Raw genomic sequence first — 7,372 nt, forward strand, 5'->3', positions numbered from 1 at the left:
GCAGCAGCAAGGACATGTTTAACTTTTTTGTGCTCTCGCTGCAAAACTTATCAAGTTTCATGTATTTCTTTGCAAAATTTATAGCAGCAGCAGCAAGGACACATGATTCATGTATAAGTGAACAAAGTTCATGTTAATAATCTGGACAACAACTTAAAATGACACCCGATTCATGTATAAGATTTTGAGCTCATACCTTTCCTCATTTATTTCTCAAAACTCACTTTTTACTTGTAGCATTATTCCTCAGTGTATGTGAAGTAATAAACTTCAAAGACTCATTACTGCCTTTGTCATTTGGGAAAAGTGATCTGTTGGCATTGCTGCGAGTGAGGCGACTAGGTTCGATACTCATCTTATTGCTCACTAATTCACTGTCTTCTACAGTCTGCAAAAACAAGAAGATTTGAAGGAGCAATCACCACTTAGCAATTCTAAGAATCTGTTAAAGTACAGGTGATATTTTTGAAGTATATTATCTTTTGCACTTGTTCTGGTCCTTTGCTAGGAGTGGGAACAACAGCAGGCCCATTAGAAGGTGCATTATGTATGCCCAGCGCAGATTCTGTACCAGCCTTCATTTAAAAAAAAAGATGCATACATTACCTCAAGATTAAATGTAGGTATCCTTTTTCATTACATTACAGTTTTCATTTATCAAAAAATAGTACATGTGCTGAATTTGCAACTTCATTTGCACTAACAGCAGCCTTCGTATTTAAAAAAAAGATTCACACATTATGTCAGATTAAATGTAGGTATCCATTACATTGCAGTTTGCATTCATCAAAAAAATAATACCTATGCTAAATCTGCACCTTCATTTCCACTAACCATATTTTCAATACCAGTAGCATTGGTTGTGAATTCTGAAGGATGAGTGGCTGTTTCTGCAGGCTGAGGGGCTGTTGTGGTTGGTGCAGCATTCTAGCATTGGAGTTATAAGGAGAAACATTAGCAATCAAGCTTTACTAAAAACAATGATGTTGGTAACAATTAAGAAGTAGTATTAGTACCAAAGGTGGTGCTTGATTCTGTTGTTTGATTAGTGCAAAAAACTCTTGCCTTAGTTCTTCTCTAATCTTGCTACTTGTACTCTCCAATTGATGTTGCAGCTGCTGAATTTTTTCCTTGTCGCTCTCCCTCTCAGCGGCTTGAACGGTAAGCTATTCTTTTAACTTGTCTACCTCAGCTCGCATCTTAATATTCTTCTGTTGGGCTGCTGCTGCTAATGCAGATGCACGAGCCTACTCTTCATTTCGTTCATTCATAAGTTGGCTTCGGGTCGGATACTTTGCCATGTATCCATGTCCAGGACCTTTCCTGCTCCTGCATCCAGTGGTTTCCTTGTAGGTTTCATGAAGAATGTGCCTTTCTTGTTCTTTTGAAATCACAGAAGCTTCCAACTCAATTCTCTCTGCAACTTTGGAGAAGGCGCTTTCCTAAATTTAAGAACACAATTAGTGTATTCAACTTTAGCAAGTAGCAACAGTAGTTCCAATTCAAGTATAATAAGAATTAGGTAAAATGGATACTTCAGAGATATGTATGATATTGGAGATAAATGAATAAAACATGTTATGAGAACATACATCACTGGACACTCGTTTTACCAAGTAGCCCAGCTCTATTCAAATCACTTTAAAGAACATAACGTAACTACATAAAGCATAAGTACGATATTAGGTACATGAGATGAGTCTACATATTAGGTTGTTGGAAATGACAAGGCAAGTAAATGGATGAAGACAACAATAGTAACCACGATAGAACACATGTTGAATTCGAAAAGCTAAACAAAACTACAAGCTGATGACATGACCGGATGCGCAGTTGCACACGACCGGACACGCTGGTCACAACAATACAAGCTGAAACAGTACAACAGCAGAAAATAGCCGTTTGAGTAGACCGGATGCGCATGTGCGTCAGGTCACTCATCACCGGACACGTCCGCTCAGCAAAAACCCTCTCTGGTCACTCTCTGTTCGTGATCGGACTCCAAGTCTCGGTGCGTCCGGTCATGCACTCTCTTCAGCGCCCGGTCGAAAAATGGACCACAGCCACTCTGCAACACTGACCGGACACGGAAACTGTGCGTTCGGTCCAGCGTCCGGTCGCACTTGACACTCAACAATGCTCTACAAAAATTACAGCAGCTAGCATATGCTACCAGGAGACCACAGAAAAAGTTTGGAAGCATTTGGCTCATCCTAACTTGCTATACCAAAAAGAACATGTGGCACAGCTGAAAACTGAAAATAGCATAAAGATAGAATTGCCAAACCGAACACAAGGACAAGGAGATGATGACCTTTTACCACCCAATCAGGGCATGTACAACCATCAATATAATAATTATGTTATATATAATTGCAACATCACTAAGTACTAATGAACAAAGTAGCACTTACATATATTTCCTTAGCAGCATCAGAAGACCATCAGCCCTCCTTGGTGCGTGTACTCCTCCAAAATGTCAAACCATCTGGCTCTTCACCAGTCTCCAGGTTTCTCTAAGATGTGAAAATTGAACATTATTACTGTTTAGGTAAAAAATAAAAGAAGAAGATTAGGTTCCATATCATTACCTGCTCAAAACTAACTTGTGAAAAAGGTTTTGATCCTGTAAGATGTATTGTCTGTCGATGCTGGGAATTGCTAGAGTTTGTGGTGCTCATTCGCTAATATAAACACAGATATGTTAGTTGCACTACAAAATACAGACAATAAACACATATATGTCAGAGGCTTGGAACCTAGAATTTTTCACTTCCAAAATACAACACCAAGTAGTGCCACTCCACAATGTCCAAATCATCTAGCTTATGTTTCATTCTTTCATGATAACTGTTGTATGCCTTGTATGTAGCACTGAATTGAGCTCGCCATCCTTTGTAACGATACTTTGCAATCTTCCATATCCTAGCCTTCTCTTCATCATTGTTTTCAATGTTCCACCTAACCTGTAGAAAAGGGATGACCAACAAATTGTGAACACTTAAGATATTACAAAGAATTAATTTATCATATGTGGGAGCAAGACTGTAACGTACCATTATATCTCGTGCTATTTTATCTTTTACAATCTGCTTGACATCTCCCCACTTTTTAACTCCAATAAGTGGAGTCCTTTTTCTTGTAAACCGAACTATTTCATCAACCAACGAGCGATAGTTATCTCCTATAGGACCGCCTTTTGTGGATGAGAAATCTATACTAAGTTTCTCAGTGCTAAGTTTAAATCTCTTAGCTTCGACCGATAAACCTTTCAAGGTTCCTCGCCCAATCTTTCTCTTGTCGCCAACCCCTACTGTAAAATTGATGTTACAAAATGGAACGTATGTTAACATTATAAATCAGCATTTTTATGTTATAGTAATGTATGAACACTTTGAACCATTGCATACCTTTCTTAGAGGCCTTTGGCCCACGAGCATGAGCTGGAAACTGCATTGGTGCTGCGCTATTGTCACCACTTCCATCTTCTTCAATGGTTTCATCATCTAAATATGCATCTGCACATACAAAAAAGTGAAAGTACACAGTTACAATGGAGTTGGAAATATATGTATATATTAAGGCTTCCACTAATGCCAAGATAAAACAAAATCAGATTACATATATCTTTAAGAAGCCCTTCCCTCCTCAACCATTCTTTATATGTTGCAACAGTATTCAGCCAGGTGTCATCCTTAAATTCTGCAAGATGCATATATAGATGTTATATATATAGTGTAAGTTTGAGAACTGTACCTAAAAATCATTGAGATGTATTTTTCTAGTACATTAGTACCTGGGTTGTTTTCATCCTGTGGCAGCTTATTGAGCCACACCTTGTACGCATCAATGTCTTCATCCTGAATTCCTTGTCCACTAACTTCCTCATGTGTACTATGTTGCTTAATCGGTGTGATTGCATATTCTCCTTCCTGATCCAGCTAAGTGTCTGAAACTGCTATCCTAATTTTCTTCTCTTGTATACAATCTTCTATCATTGCTAATGCATCTTCTTCGTAATCTATACGCTGCAGCAAAGCTGTATCGTTGCCACATCTCTTCATATAGTACATGAAGTCCCTCGCAGAATAACCCATCTTAACTTTGAACTTCAATAAGTTGGCAAAGGTAATTTTAGCAAGGTCAAGGTCCAATATGGCACGTTTCTGGTCCTGGGGTCCCCCCAAGAAATCAATAAGTACTTGCCACATATCTCCTATTTTCTAGAATGTTTTCCTACAATTGTCAGGAAATAAATTAATTGATGCACAGGTATACTTGTTAAATGAATAAACAATGTACTCATACTCAAATATCATATATGAATGTTCAAGCTACGTAGTGTATGCCAGTAGTTAGAGCAATGACAGGAACAATGTGCCAAATGTCAAAATTTAGTGGATAGCATTTTGTCAATGTCAAAATTTGTTAGCTGCAAGTGCTATGTGCCTACAATAACTTATAAGGGGTGATAGGGATTCCTATAATGGCTATGTATACCATTGGCTACCATGAGAAAAGGAATGCAGGAATTAGAAGGAAAATCTTTCTCTTGCTTGGCTGGCGCCCTCCCTCCCTCTCAACCTAAACCACACCATAACACATCAAATGACACCTATGTATTTCCATGATAGAAAGAAGTTGTTAATGCAACCATTGCATATGTGCAGACTTAAAGGATTTGTGGCTTATCCAGGAGAAAAAAAAAGATGCCAAACTGTTGCTAGAATGACAAAACAAACTAAGCCATTAAGTAAAATATACTAACACCTTGCACACACTCCTAAGTGCTGCAAGCAACCTGCTTCACCTATTATCCATTGCAAGGCTTCATCTCTGATGTTTTATATCTAACTGTGAGTGTGCCACATTTTGTTTGACATACTATTATGTTCTTTATCTCTTTTGAAGTGGGCAAAATCATCATTGTATCAATATGGTTGGTGTTCTGAAAGGACTGATTATTTCATATGGCATGTTAAAACTTCAAGTAACATATTCAAATTTCCCCAATATCTAAATTCCTAAATTGTCACATAATTTTTGTAGGGACTGTAACATCATGTTTTCAATCACACATTACACAATAGCAAACATCCAATTCCTCATCCACACTGTTAATTAACTGACCAATTAATTAACAGAAATTCTAATAGTTCAATTAATTAACAGAAATTCTAGTAATATAATTCAATTACCTGGGTTCGTCATCTTTTTGCTTCTCGGGTCCATCTTGTCGACGATGAGGTGTGTCTATGACACCGTCAGGGCTGGGGCTGGACCGCGTGGAGAACCTCCTGCTGGACGGAGGAGATGGCGATCTCATGGAGGGAGGAGGCGGCAATCGCTTGGACGGAGGAGACGGCGACCTCCTGGTAGGTGGCCTCTGCGGAGGCTGAGGCGGAGGCGGCGGCGACGGCGACCTCCTGGTAGGCGGCCTCCACGGAGGCAGAGGCAGTGGCGACAGCGACCTCGTGGTAGGCGTCCTCTATGGAGGCTGTAGGGACGGCGACCTCCTGGTAGGCGGCCTCTGCGGAGGCTGCAGCAACGGCGACCTACCGGTAGTAGATGACGACGTCGCGCGTGCGGTCTTCTCCATTGCGCCTCGGAGTGGAGAAGATGCGTACCGCTAGGTTGGGGGCGGCGGCTCCTCTTCTATCGTGATGCAGATTAGATTAGGATAGGAATATAAACCGCTCTGTATTAGGGAGGGAGGGAGAGTAATTAGCAGTCAGTGTATTTACGTAAGAGATCTGTTTTGTCCATGCAGGAGACCAGGGGATGCCGGCACTAGGAGGTACGTCTCGTATCCTCCCGTGACCCTTGGAGGCGCACGTCCTCCTACTATAGATCAAAGGTGATGCATCCTCCCTGCTGCCGATCAATCTTAGGGCTCAGATCGGATCAGAGTTCCCTTGAATTCTCAGTTCTAATCATGGTGCTTCATAGAAATTTAATTATATCATGGGAGGGACGAAATTGTACCTAGTATTGCTATACAGTCCATGAACTGATCTATTAAACTTTCAGAGAAAGCAAACAAATTTAAATTACGTGCACCGTAAAAGATTGGGCAAATGATTAGAAGTAGTAGATGATGGAAATAAAATTCAAGGTGAACACCTAAGTTGTTGGAGTTTTTCACAGATATATGTTTCTTTTTTTTGTTATGCTTGAGACATATATTAGTGATGAGGGTGAAGATGATGTAGACGCATATATTGATGATGGAGTTGTCGCACCTGCCGTTGCGACATATGACTCCTAGCTAATAGCATGTCTAAATACTTGCGTGACTCATTTTTTAGATCAAATGCTCATGCCAGCTTTATTAGAAAGCGTAAGACAATCCAAGGCCTAGGGCTACCAGGTTTACAACAGAAAACCCAAGCATGCAACGAGAAAAAGGTCCAGAGACAAGCACATACAGTGACCGGACTCGACATCGGATGCACGCGCTGACATGACCGGACTCACACCGTGCGTCTATTCAACACAATGAAGCACACAGAGAATGACCGGACTCTGAGTTGCGGTGCATCCGTTCGTTCCACAGGCTGGCGTCCGACCGAAGGTAGGAGAAGGACAGCATGACACTGGACTCCTCCGAGCGTCCGATCATCTACACCAGACGCGCCAGATGGCTCCAGGTGCTCTCTGTTCTCTTTTCAGAGGAGACCGGACGCTACAGAAGCGTCAGGAGAACCACATCGGCGCGTCCGGTCAGGGAAGTTCAAAGCGCACTACATTTCTAACTGACTGACATCAGGGCCCGCATCTAAATTTCTTCCTCCTATCCGTTCACTGCGCAACCGCTCCGCTGATTTCCTAACCCTAACATCGCCGCGCACGTAGCGCCCAGCGCCGTCGTGCCCGCCTGCATCACGCGCCACCACCCTAGCCCACGCGCGCGTCCTCGCCCATCCTCGCCACGCGCCGCACTGCTCCACTCCACCGCGCGCATGCACTCACCTCGCCGCGCCTTCATGCAACCGCGCCGCCGTCGGAGTTCTCATCACGGCCGTCATCTTCCTCCTCTCCGGTGACTCCGCTCAGTTAGAAAAGGTTGTTTATGCTATGCCTCACACATTTCAGTCTTTCTTGTCTATCCTTGTGTACTGACACCCTGTTGGATCTCGTTGGAGTGACTGATGCTTTCCTACTCTAATCTGTTTGATGCACCCATCATGCCCAATTTTAGTTGTGGCTGACTTATTTAGACTTATTAATTGAATTGACTGATTTGCCTAAATTGGTTTGTGATGCTAGAGCTCCAAAACCATGAAGTTCCCAACTCGTTAGGTCCAGGTTTAGAAAACTGCATTACGCCTGTAATTCTATCAGTTAATATTCAGTATATGACACTTGATTC

General features: G+C 41.8%; 1 pseudogene; it reads right to left on the minus strand.

The window, feature by feature from the left end:
• Positions 1-220: 220 nt before the first annotated feature.
• Positions 221-7,028, minus strand: LOC136503385 (uncharacterized; annotated as a pseudogene).
• Between the last annotated feature and the right edge of the window lie 344 nt (positions 7,029-7,372).

The sequence above is a fragment of the Miscanthus floridulus genome, chromosome 14 (genome assembly GCF_019320115.1).
Source record: "Miscanthus floridulus cultivar M001 chromosome 14, ASM1932011v1, whole genome shotgun sequence".
NCBI classification, from domain to species: domain Eukaryota; kingdom Viridiplantae; phylum Streptophyta; class Magnoliopsida; order Poales; family Poaceae; genus Miscanthus; species Miscanthus floridulus.